Source organism: Carcharhinus amblyrhynchos, chromosome 7, assembly GCF_965287045.1.
Source record: "Carcharhinus amblyrhynchos chromosome 7, sCarAmb.v2.hapA, whole genome shotgun sequence".
Lineage (NCBI taxonomy): Eukaryota > Metazoa > Chordata > Chondrichthyes > Carcharhiniformes > Carcharhinidae > Carcharhinus > Carcharhinus amblyrhynchos.
Window position 1 is genome coordinate 94,035,388 of NC_137330.1, and position 13,939 is coordinate 94,049,326.

Genomic DNA, 13,939 nt, shown 5'->3' on the forward strand with positions numbered 1-13,939 from the left:
TTGAAATAGGGAAAGCATGAGAATCTGAGGTGTGCAGAATAGTTTCAATCCATTATTATCAATTGTAAAGATACTTGGCAAATATTAATACTAAGAAATGTATTTGTACACATTGATCAGAAAAGTATATTCTCTATCTACAATCAACATAATAATCAGAAGCGGTTCTGATTCAGTAGATTAGTTACTTCAATATCAATTCAATGCCATGAAGCAATAGAAATTCTAATAAAATGTTAGTTTCATAGATTTCTCTAACCATGTTCATTCTGTGGAAGTTAGACAAAGATTTTACAATTCAGTAGTCAGAAACAGACTACAGTATTCAGTTCTAATCAGCAAACATCATATTGCAACAAGAAGTTGCTTGGATACAAACAGACTGGATAGTGAATACATGGCTAAAGGGGGAATACAAATAGATACAAACAGACTGGATAGGGGAATACGTGGAAAGAAGGGCTTCCATTTTGTTAAGACACTCACAGGTTCAGGGACAGGCAGAAAGGGGCACGTGGACATGAGACAATGCCTGAGTGAGGTGTAGATTGAGTGAGAAGTTGGGAATATTGTTTGGAGAGAAATTCTGGTGAGCTTTTCTTGATTGTAAATTTAGATTAAGAGTTTGATTTTTACTTTCAAAGTTGTTAGTTGAATAATTCTAGTTAAACAGTGAGAGTTATCTGTCAATCAGCTAAAAGTTGCCTTCAATAGGTGTTAATTACTGTAGCAGAAAGCTGAGCTACCTGCTGATTCACTAAAACCTCAATTTAAACTTACCCACAGAAAGGGGCATACAGACACCAGATCATGTTTGGATGAAATGAAGATTGAATGAGGAGTTGGGAATATGGTTCAGGTGGGAATTTCTGGTACACTGCAAAAGAGGTGTTCCTTCTATTTTTTTCGGCTTCCAGTGGTTGGTGAATTTCCTTCCTTGTTTCCAAGCTAGGCGAGTGCAACTTTCTGTTTCTTTATCTGTGTTAATTATTGACTAATTAAATTATGTTCGACAGAAATGGCAGAGCTGTCGGTGTGCCATGACTGCAGCATTTGGAAACCTGGAATGCACTACAATCCTGGAAAACCATATTTGCAATAAGTATCTATAGCTTGGCCAATTTCGGTTCTGAGTTGCTGAGCTGAAATTTGAAGTTGCAGACAGGCGGGAGATCATGGAGAGAGAGAGAAAAAGTTAGCTGGACACTATGTTCTAGGAGGCAACCACTCCTCTTCAGCTCAGCAGAATGTTGAAGTTGGCCAATGGTCAAGGAGAGCAGGGTGTGGCTGCAAGTCAGGCACATAGGGAAAGCAGCATTTAGTGATGGAGAAACCTAAGCCCTGACTTTGTCGAACAGGAACGAGATGTTTTTTGGATGTGGAGAAAGTGGATAAGGGGACTGACTGTGGCACCTCGGTAAAGGATGCCATTCAAGTGAAGGAAGTGAAGAGGAATGTGGTATTTTATTTCTAACAAAAAAGGGATTATGAGATATGGGGAATGGGTGAGGAGGTGGATTTGAGACCAGAGACAGATCAGCCATGACCTGATTGAACGGTGGAGCAGGCTCAGGAGGCTAAATTTGCCTATTTCTCCTAATTCCTAAGTTCCTATGTATTAATAGGAGACAGTACGGTCAGAGAGGATAAATATAATTGTTTGCAGTCAAGAGCATGAGTCCAGGTAACTCTTTTGCCTACCTGGTGTCAGCATCAAGAACATTTGCTCTGGGCTGGAGAGGGATTATTAACAACTAGTGGCTAAATTGAAGAACAGAACCTCAAGGTTAATAATCTTTGGATTATTGTATGAGCCACGAGCAAGGTGGTGGGGTAGATAAAATGAGAGAAATGGATGTGTGGCTCAGAGTTTGGTGTGGAAAAAATAGGTTCCGATTCCATTGGCCCCAGTGCTGGGGAAAGTGGAAGTTGTACCGTTGAGACAGTCTACACTGAAACCAAACTGGGACTAGTGTTCTAGAAAATCATATAACTAGGTTGGCAGAGAAAACTTTAAACAGTAGGGGAGGAGGGATCATATGAGAAGATATATTGTAAAGTAAATGGAAAGAAAAATGTAATGGAGCAGGGCAGGAATTTGGGTAACGAGTTTGAGTGTGACAAGAAGGCACAGAACATTTAATTGTAAGAGTGCACCAGCAGCTGAAGCTGAAAATGGTAGGAAAAAAAGAGTTTAAGGTCCTGTGTCTGATTCCATGTAGCATTTGTAACAAAAGGGATGAATTGTTAGCATAGATAGAGATAAATATGTGTGGTCTCATGATCACCTTTCAACCATGTTTCTTAATACCTGAGACTGGGACCTGATTGTTGAAGGGTATTTGATGTATCAAAACAACAGGAAGTTAGGAAAAGATGGTGGGGACAGCAACAAGGAACGGCAAGAATTCACTTGTGGGAGTAGTTTATAGACTCCAACAGTAGTTACACTATAGGATGGAGCATACAGGAAGAAATAAATGGGGTGTGTAAGAAAGGTACTCTGATGATCATGCGTGACTATTGTCTACGTGCATTTTGGGAGAATCAGATTGGCAAAGGTAGCTTGGAAAATAAATTCATCTCTTTTTAGATAATTTCTTTAGAGCAGTAATTCTAGAGTCAACAAGGGAGCAGGCTCTAACCTAGACTTGGTAATGTACAACGAGACAGAATTAATCAGTGATCTCATGGGAAGGAACCTCTAGGTGACAGTGATCACAATAATATAGAATTTTGTATTCAGTTTGAAATGGAGAAGTAAAGGGTCCATGACTAATGTTTTAAACCTAAATAAAGGTGAGTACAAAGGCAAAGTTGGCTAAGGTGACCTGGGTAACAATGAGGTTGAAAGGTAGTACAGTCAAGTCACAGTGGCAGACTTTCAAAGAGATACTTAATAATGCTCAAACATTTTATCCTAGTGATAAAGAGAGGCTGTTTCAGAAGGATGCATTATCTGTGGCTAAAAAAGGAAGTCAGGATGGTATTAAATTGAAGATACACTGTACAACTCTACAAAGATTAGTGGTAGGTCAGAGGATTGGACAGATGTTTAAAGAGAATCTCTAAAAAGAGACAAAGAGAAAGATAGCTAGTGATATACAAGCAAATAGTAAAAGTTTCTACGAATATTTGAACAGGAAAAGAGTAACTAAAGCTAGTGTTGGTTCACATGAGAGAGCCTGGGCAATTGATAATTTTTTGAGTTGATTTATTATTGTCACATATATTAGTATACAGTGAAAAATAATGTTCCGTGCTATACAGACAAAACATACCATTCATAGAGAAGGAAACGAGAGAGTGCAGAATGTAGTGTTACTGTCATAGCTAGGTTGTAGAGAAAGATCAACTTAATGCGAGGTGGGTCCATTCAAAAGTCTGATGGCAGCAGGGAAGAAGCTGTTCTTGAGTCGTTGGGGACGTGACCTTAGACTTTTGTATCTTTTTCGTGACTGAAGAAGATGGAAGAGAGAATATTCTGTGTGTGTAGGGCCCTTAATTATGCTGACTGCTTTTTTGAGGCAGTGGGAAGTGTGGACAGAGTCAACCAAGGGGAGGATGGTTAATGTGATGGATTGGGCTACATTCATGACCTTTTGTTGTTTCTTGCGGTCTTGGGCAGAGCAGGAGCCATACCAAGCTGTGATACAACCAGAATGAATGCTTTCTATGGTGCACCTGTAAAAGTTGGTGAGAGGTAGATGACACACCAAATTTCCTTAGTCTTCTGAGAAAGTAGAGGCATTGTTGGGTTTTGTTAACTATAGTGTCAGTGTGGGGTGACCAGGACAGGTTCTTGGTGATCTGGAGACCTAAAAACTTGAAACTTTCAGCCATTTCTACTTTGTTCCAATTGATGTAGAATGGAAAACAAAAGAAACGGCAGTGGTGTTGAACAGGCATTTTTGTGTCCTCTCATGGTAGAGGATTTGGAAAACTTAATGTTCTTGAAAATCAAGAGATGATGGGGGGGGATGAAATTAATACATGTACCATCACCCGGATGCTTGGAAAACTATTTAATTTAAAGGCTGACAAGTCCTTGGGACTAGATGGCCTGTATCCTCAGACCTTAAAAGAAGTGGTGGCACAGATAGCAGATTCATTGGTTATAATCTTCCAAAATTCCTTGCGTTCTGGAAAGGTTACATTGGATTGGAAAATAGCCAATGTAACATCTTTATTTAAAATAGGAGGAAGGTAGAAAGCAGAAAACTACATGCCAGTTAACCTAACATCTGTTACATGGAAACTGCTGGAATCCATTATTAAGGAGGTTATAACAGGATAATCACAATTTGATCAGGAAGGTTTCATGAAAGAGAAATCCAGTTTAATTAACCTATTAGTTACTTTGACAGTAACATTCACGGTGGATAAAGAAGGACCAGTAAATGCGTGCTTGGATTTCCAAAAGGCACCAAAGGTCACTAAACATGAAGAAAGCACATGGCGTAGGGGATAACATATTAACTCAAATGAAGGATTGGTTGATTAACAGAAAGCAGAATTGAGATAAATGGGTTTTTCTTTTGTATCAGCAAGCTGTAATGCATAACTTATGTGTCTGGTGGAGCAAGTTCACTTGAGGTATTCAAAAGGGAATTAAATTGTTTTTTGAAAAGGAAGAATGTACAAAGTTGTAGGGAGAAGGCAGGTGAAGGGCACTATTGCAGAGCCAATGCAGATATGACAGGCAAGATCGCCTCTTGTGCAGTAACAATTCTGTGATCTTTGGTGGCTTGGTGGCAAATGTTTGATAACACTTCTGTGAAATCCTTTAAGTTACAAAGTCCCATTAAAGTAGGGACAGGAGTAACTCAGTCAATACTTTGTGCCTGTGCTGCCATTCAATGATAATGTGTCTTTATCTCCATTGGCTTCATATCCCTGAATGCTCTTGGGACAGCAAAAATCTAGTCATTTGGGACGGCATGGGGTGGCACAATACTTAGCGCTGTTGCTTCACAGTGCCAGGACCCAGGTTCAGTTCCCAGCTTGAGCCGCTGTCTGTGTGGAGTTTGCACATTCTCCTTGTGTCTGTGTGGATTTCCTCAAGGTGCTCTGGTTTCCTCCCACATCAGTTTGCTGTGTTGAAATATTTTTTCTCATTTTTGCTGCTTTTTCCAATTGTTTTAAATCTTTGTCCTCTCATTCTCAGTTTCATGAATGGGAATACTTTCTCCTACCTTTCTGTGAAAACCCTTCGTGATTTTGAATACCTTTGTCAAATTTCCCTTCCGCTTTCTTGAAGGAAAACACTCTTAACTTCTCCAATCTATCTTTGTAACTAATGTTTCTCATCCTTGCAGCCATTCTCATGATTTTTTTTCTGCATTGTTTCCAATGCCTTCACATCTTCCCTGTAGTTTGGTCCTAGGCTTGGATGCAGTACTCCAGCTGAGGCTGAACTAGGACTTGAACAGGTTTAGCCTAACTTCCTTGTTCTTGTTCACAATGCCCCTATTAATAAAGCCTAGGATACTATTTGCTTTATTAATCATTTTCTCAACCTGTCCTACCATCTTCACTGATTCCTGCACAAATGGACCTAGGTTCCTCTGCTCCTGCCCCCCCCTTTCAGAGTTGAACACTCTCAATGTTGTCTTTCTATGTTCTCCATTTCACATTTCTCCACACTGAACTTCATCTGCCGCTTGTCTGCCCATTTCATCAATTCGTCTGTCCTTTTTGAAGTTTTGTAGCATCCTCCTCAAAAGACTTCCCAGTTTTGTACCAAATGAAAAATGTCAAAATTGTGCCTTATATGACAAGATCTAGTTCATTAATATATAACAAAAAACAAAAACACTGACCCCTGGGGGAACCCCAATTTAAGCCTTCCTCCATTTTGGTCAAATATCCATTAACCACGACTCTGTTTCCTGTCACTCAGGGATTTCCAAATCTTGGGAATTAAAGTGACTGCCAGCAATTAGTGGTGTTGAAAATCAAGGATTGGGGGTCACATAAAAGAGGCCAGAAAAGGAGGAGCATAGATCTTGGATGACAGCTAAAGGAAGTTGTAGAGATAGGGAGGATTGAAACTCCAAAGGGGGTTGAAGACAAGAATGAGAATTTTAAAGTTGTGGTACTTTTGGACCCAGAGCAAGATATGGGTATCTTCCAACACTAGCTGTTGTACCCTCAGTTGCCTAGCTTTTAAACTTTGGAATTCTTTCCTCACTGCTTTTCTTTCATCCTTTTTAGATGATGGGATCTCGTATAGGATTGAGATAGATAGAAAGTTGGTTAGCAAATAGGAAGCAAGGAGTTGGCATAAATGGGTATTATTCTGATTGGCAGTCAGTAACTACTGGGATTCCACAATGATCTGGGCAAGGATCCCAGCTGTTCACATTACATATTAATGATTTGCAAGCAGGAACTAAATGTATTCTTTCTAAATTTGCAGATAATACAAAGTTGGGTGGGAGGTGAGCTATGAGGAAGATGCAGAGATGCTTCATGGTGATTTGGACAGGCTGAGTTTGTGGACATCATGTGGGTATGCCGGCGTTGGACTGGCGTAAACACAGTAAAAAGTCTGACAACACCAGGTTTTAGTTGGACTAAAACCTGGTGTTGTCAGACTTTTTACTTTGTGGACATCTGCAGTATAATGTGGATAAATGTGAGGTCATCCACTTTGGTAGCAATAATAGGAAGGCAGATTACGACTTGAATGGATGTAAATTGAGAGAAGTGGACACTCAACAAATCTTGGAGTCCTCGTGCATCAGTCACTGGAAGTAAGAATACAGGTACAGCAAGCAGTAAAGAAGGTAAATGAAAAAGGCTTGTGAAGCTCAACACCAACCGGAGGGAACAGCAGCTCATCTTCCAAAGAGGCACATTACAGCTTTCCAGTCTCAGCATCGAATTCAACTTCAGATGATTAGCTGTACCCCACCCCTACCCCTATGTTTTAATTTGATTTTTAACTGTTCTCTATCTTTTACTACTTTATTGTCTTTATTTTTCTTTCACCGCCCCCCCCCCTTTGCCCCCATTTTATCCCCCTTTCCTTTCCTTTTCTCTTCCTTTATCTCTGTCCCACCAATGTCGGATTTCAAGAAGAAATTAGCTCTTGGGGCTAAAGGGATCAAGGGATATGGGAGGAAGGGTGGGGTCAGAATATTGAATTTGATGATCAACTATGATCAAGATGAATTGCGGAGCAGACTTGAACGGCTGAGTGGCCTACTCCTGCTTCTAGTTTCTATAATACTGTTTTCTAGGTAAAAGAGGCATCCCTTCAACTAGGCTGAAAGCCTCTACACCCGAGTCTCCTGAGCCCCCCCTACTTGCTGACCTTCGTTGGCTCCACTTTAGGGTAGCCACTGACAGATGCCAGGAGTGCCAAACACAGACAATACTAATTGACCCTTCAACCTCCTTGCATGCATACACATAAAAATGGGTCTGGGGTTAAGGCCTACCAGTATCAAAACAAGTATGATACAGAGCACTGCTGCAATTGCATTAATCTCTTCCTTTATTAAGAGTAATCACCATCAATAATTTTACTCCTGTAGTATAATAACCAATATATATAGTTCAACAGTGGCTTAAAATTGTTGACAATGTAGCCATCATGGGAACAACTGGTGGTGATAATCAGCCTGCCAATCCTTCCCCACTATTGTGAAGGTACAAACAAGCAAACTTTTTGACTTTTGTGTCAGTTTACATCTGCTGTTAATTGCTTCAAAGGATAATAGAATCCCTACAGGGCAGAAGGAGGTCATTTGGCCCATAAGGTCTGCATTGACTCTCTGACAGACATCTTATTGAAGCCCTATACCTGTAACCCCACATATTTATCCCACTAGTTCCCTTAACCTATACATCCCTTCTTCTCACATAGAGGTGCTAAATTTGTGGTTTTCTAATCTACTGGGACCTTACCAGAATCGAGAGATTTTTGGAAGATTGCAGCCAATGCATCCATTGCAGGCACTGGACCTAAGGATGCAAATCATCAGCTCCAGAGACTCATCAACATTTTGCCCCATTCCTATGATACATCTGCCCATGACAATGTCTGTAGGAATGGCCGTAGCCCTAGTCCTTGCCAAGACGAAGTCCCATCTTCATATTAAGTGTCCCATCTTCATATTAAGTATACCCCCTATCATCTTGTGTCGCGCTCCCACTGTGCTAAATGGGATAGATTCCCAACAGAATTTAAGACTGGGCATCCATGAGGCATTGTGTGTCATCGGCTGCAGTGGCAGAATTGTACTTGACCACACTCTAACCTTATGATCCAGCATATCCTCCACTCTGCTATTACCACTAAGCCAGGGGATCAATCTTGGTTCAATGAAGAGCACAATTGGGCATGCCAGGAGCCACACCAGGCACACTTAAAAATATGGTGCCAACCTGGTGAAAATGCAACACTGGACTACTTGTGTAGTAAGCAGCAAGCGATAGACAGAACTAAATGATCTAATCTAATTGTGAACAGTGTGGGTGACAACTAAACAATTAACTGGAGACTTCACAAGTATTCCCATCCTCAATGATGGGGGAGCCCAGCACATCAGTGCAAAAGATAACATTTTCAACAATCTTCAGCCAGAAGTGCTATGTGGATGATCCATCTCTGCCTCTTCCAGAGGTCCCCACCATCAGAAATGGCAGTCTTCAGCTAATTTGATTCACCCCATGTGTTATCAGGAAATGGCAGAATATACTGGATACAACAAAGTATATGGGCTCTGACAATCTTCCGGCAATGGTACCGAAGACGTGCTCCAGTACTTGTAGAACCTGTACCCAAACTCTTCCTGTACAGCCACAACACGGGCATCTACCCAGCAATGTGGAAAATTACCCATGTATGTCCAATCTACAAAATCAGTCTGTCCACAAAAAGCAGTACAAATTCAACCCAGCCAATACTGCCCCATCAGTTTGCTCTCAATCATTATTAAAGCAATAGAAAGGGGTCATCAACAGTGCTTTCAGGTGGCACTTGCTTAGCAATAACCTGCTTACTGACACTCATTTTGGGTTCCACCATGGTCACTCAGCTTCTGACCTTATTACAGCCTTGATTCGAGCATGGACAAAAGAGCTGAGCTCCAGAGGTGAGGTGGCGTGGATGCTTTTGACATCAAGGCCACACATAGCTTTGAGGAGCCTTAACAAAGGCAGTGGGAATTGGTGAAAGTTCTCCAATGGTTGGAGTCATGCAGAGCATAAAGGAGGATGTTGTAGTTGAAGGTCTATCAGCTCAGTTCCAGGACATGACTGCTGAAGTTTCTCAGTGTAGTCTTCTGAACCATCAGTGCTGCTTCATCAATGATCTTCTGTCGTTTAAGTTCAGAAGTGCAGATGTTTGCTAATGAATACATAGTATTTACTATCCGTTGTGACTCCTGATATACTGAAGCAATTCATGTCCAAAAGCAGCAAGACCTGGACAACATTTAGGCTTAGGTTGATATGTGGCATGAATATTGTCACTTAAGTATCAGGTAATGACCATCTCAAACAAAGAGTCTTGCCATTGCCCTAAAGTCTTCCATAGGCTTATAAATAGTAAAAGGGTGATTAAAGGAGGTGTAGGGCCTATTAAGGACCCAAAAGAATTTATACATGAAGGCTGGAGCATGGCTGAGGTATTAAATGAATATTATGTATCTATCTTATCAAGGAGGCAGGTATTACCAAAAACAAGGTAACAGATGTGAACACTCTGTCCCTGGAAGAGTTCAGAATTGATAAGGAGGAAGTGTTGAATAAATAGACTGCTAGTACTGCAAGTCGAGACTGGATGAGATGCATCTAAGGATATTGAAGAGATTAAAGATAGAAATTGCAGGCCATGATATTCTTAGACTTGGGGAAGGTGCCAAAGGATTAGCAAATTGAAAATGTTACTCCTTTGTTCAAAACAGGTTGCCACGATATTCTCAGCAATTATGAGCCACTCAGTTCAACGTCAGTAGTGGGCAAATTCTAGACAGAATTAGTAGTCATATGGGCAAACGTGGGTTGATAGGAATCGTGTCTAACTTGCTGCAGCTTTTTGAGGCGGTAACGGGGTTGATGAGAGCAATACTGCTGATGTATATACATGGACTTTCAGAAGATCTTTGATAGAGTGCTGTGCAACAGATTTGAGAAAGATTGTAGCTCATGGAGTAAAAGGCACAGTAACAAAATGGATACCAAACTGTTTGAATAATAGGAAGCAGGGAGAAATGGTCATTGGATATTTTTCAGCTGGAGGGAGGTTTGTAGTGGTGTTTCGCTGGTTTTGAGATTGGGAATCCTTGCTTTTTCTGATGTATGTTATAAACCAGATCTTGACGTGCAGGGGATAATTTCAAAGTTTTTGGATGACGCAAAACTTGGAAATATTGTAAACTATGAAGAAGAGTGTAGAACCTCAAAATGTGATAACCAAGTTGGTGGATTAGTCAGATTGCTGGCAGGTGAAGTTCATTGTGAAGGCTGGAGCATGGCTGAGATATTAAATGAATATTATGTATCTATCATCAAGGAGGCAGGTATTACCAAAAACAAGGTGTGTGAGGTGCTGCATTTTAATAGGAAGAACATGAAAGGGTAATACAAAATAAGGGGTAAAATTCTCAATAGAATGCAGGAACAGAGGGACTTAGGGTATATGTGCATTGAAGGCGGCAGGAAAGGTGGAGAGAGCAGTTAATAAAGTCTTCTGGGCTTTGTTCATAGGGGCATAAAATACAACAACACGGAACTTATACAAGACAGTAGGAACACCTTAGCTAGAATATTATGTACAGTTCTGAAACCATACAATGGGAAGGATGTGAACTCATTGAAGAGAGCGCAGAAGAGATTTACAGGATGGTTCCAGTGATGAGATACTTCAGTTACGAGCATAGATTGGAGAGCTTCGGACTGCTCTCCTTGGAGAGGAGAAGGCTAAGCAGATTTGATGGAGACATTCAAAATTAAGAAGAGGCTGGACAGAGGAGATTGGGAGAAACTGTTCCCCCTCATAAAAGAATCAAGAATGAGAGGCACAGATTTAAAATGATTTGTAAAAGAGGCAAATGTGATGTGAGAAAAAACTTTTCTCACACACTGGTTTAGGTCTGGACTATGTTGCCTAGAAGTATGATAGAGCAAATTCAATCGAGACATTCAATGACTGGCATTAGATGGTACGGGGCAAAGAAAGAGAATGGTCGTGATCAAGTCATGATGCTCGTTTGGAAAGCTGGTGCAGGCAAAATGGACCAAATGGTAACTTCTTACGCCATAACAATTCTCTGATGACATTCAATGGCATTACCGTCACTGAATTCCCCACTGTCAAAGTCCTGGGGGTTACCATTGACCAGAAACTATATTGTTAGGTATATTATGAAGCCAGACCCCCAACAATTTTTCTATTTTGGCACAAATGTGAGGATAGGATGCTTTGCTCCAGCAATAATTCTTCTGACAAAATTAGGGATCTTTTATCAAAATAAGCTTTGTTCGCAACACAGTTTAAATATAACTCTTAACAAAGTCAAGCAGCTTTAACTTTTACCAGTTAAAGGATAGTTGAAAAATAAAAGGAAACAACTCTAATTTCTCACTTCTCATTTCAGTTCCAAATAAGCAACGTTTCCTCTTCAATGTAAATGCCACTTTAAATACATTTAGCAAAGTAAGCATACTTGCTATAACTTGCGTCAACAGCCTTGAAGCTTTCGGAGAGGTTTTGGTTTTCAGTGCAGACGTCTGACTTGAAACAACCCCAGCCAGGATCTGAACCAATAGCAAACAGAGAAAAACAGCTACATACCTAGCTCCTCCCATTATCCACAGAATCACGTGACCCTGTGCACCTAAACAAAAATCCCAGCTTCCATTCCATTAGGACTAAATGGAACGGTGTTTTTATGAAATGTAGGTGGTCAGATTAGTAAGCTTGTGGACAACACAAAGATTGGGAGAGCTGCAGACCTGAAGAGGATTGCCAGAGGATGTAGGCTGGAGACTTGAGCGGAGAAATGGCAAATGGAATCTAATCCAGACAAATGCGAGGTGATGCATTTTGGAAGGCCTAAAGCAAGAAGGAAGTATACAGTAGATGGCAGAACCCTTAGAAGCTTAACATACAGAGGGACCTAGGTGTGCAGGTCCACAGTGCCCTGAAAATGGCAACACAAGTGGATAAGGTGGCCAAGAAGGCTGCTTGCCTTCATCAGTGGGGGCATAGAGAATAAAAATTGGCAAGCCCTGTTGCAGCTGAATAGAACTTTAGTTAGGCCACATTTGGGACGTTGTGTACGGTTCTGGTCACCGCACTACCAGAAGTTTGTGGAGACTTTAAAGAGGGTACAGAAAAGGTTTACCAGGATGTTGCCTGGTTTGGAGGATATTAGCTATAAGGAGAGATTGGACAAACTTGGTTTGTTTTCACTTGAACGTTGGAGGCTGAGGGGCATCCTGATAGAAATTACAAAATTATGACAGGCTTGGATAGTCAAATCTTTTTCCTAGGGTAGAAGTATTAATTACTAGGGGACATAGATTTGATTTAATATTGCTGCATGTATTAGTATACAGTGAAAAGTATTGTTTCTTGCTGCTATACAGACAAAGCATACCATTCATAGAGGAAATGAGAAAGTGCAGAATGTAGTGTTAGTCACAGCTAAATTGTAGAGAAAGATCAACTTAACGAGAGGTAGGCCCATTTAAAAGTCTGATGGCAGCAGGGAAGAAGCTGTTCTTGAGTCAGCTGGTGCATGACCTCAGACTTTTCTACCTTTCCCCCCAGTGGAAGAAGGTGGAAGGAGAGTATGTCCAGGGTTCGTGGGGTCTGCAATAACTCTTTTGCCGAGGCGACGGGAAGTGTAGACAGAGTAAATAGATGGAAGGCTGGTTTGTGTGATGGATTGGGTTACGTTCATGACCTTTTGTAGTTTCTTGCAGTCTTGGGCAGAACAGGAGCCATACCAAGCTGTGATACAGCCAAAAAGAATGCTTTTTATGGTGTGTCTGTAAAAGTTGGTGAGAGTCATAGCTGACCTGCCAAATTTCCTTAGTCTTTTGAGAAAGTAGAGGCATTGGTAGGCTTTGTTAACTATAGTGTTGGCGTGGGGTGGACCAGGACAGGTTGTTGGTGATCTGTATAGCTAAAAACCTGACGTTTTTGACCATTTCTACATAAGCTTAAGGTAAAAGGGGATAAGTAATTTTTAAAGGAGATATGAGAGGTTTTTTTTACACTCAGGGTGGCAAGAGCCTGGAACTTGATTCCAGAGGAGGTGGTAAAAGCAGATACAATAGCAATGTTTCGGAGGCGTCTTGACAGCAACATGAATAGGCAGGGAAAATAGTGATACGAACCCTGTGTAGAGACAAAAGGCCTTTAATTTAGAAAGGCGTCATGTGTCGACAGAGGCTTGGTGGGCCAAAGGGCCTGTTCCTATGCTATACTGTTCTTTGTTCTCTTTGTTCTTTGTTTATGACATTTGCGTTAACGATGAATGACACAGCATTTATAAATTTGTACCCTGTTTCAAATTTACAACACCGGGTTTAACTTTATGACGCGCGACAGTGAACAAGTTCAAGTACTTGTACATGTGCATTGACATTCTGTGCTGCCCAGCCGATTCCCTGACTCAAGACATTTTTTGCAGTTTTTACCTGCTGAATCTTTTTATTTCCAAACTTTTTCTAAAAATATATGTTTTATAATATTTTTTATAATTAATTAAAGTATAAAAATCTGAGTTATTTTGGTGAAAATGGGGTATGGGACCTCAGTTTAGGAACCAATTCCCCACTGTAACATTGTTCTTATTGGAAAGTTGTCTCCGACGTATAAACGTCTCGACTTAAGACTTGGTTTTTAGGAACCAATTTTGTCCTTAGTCCGAGGGCTGTCTGTACATCAGCTTTAATGATAAACTTTGATTCT

The 13,939-nt window shown here is 40.7% G+C and overlaps 1 protein-coding gene across 4 annotated transcripts in view; it reads left to right on the forward strand.

Moving 5' to 3' along the window:
- lca5 (lebercilin LCA5) overlaps positions 1-13,939 on the forward strand; it is an 86,112-nt gene that overhangs the window by 17,137 nt on the left and 55,036 nt on the right. The window lies entirely within an intron of this gene.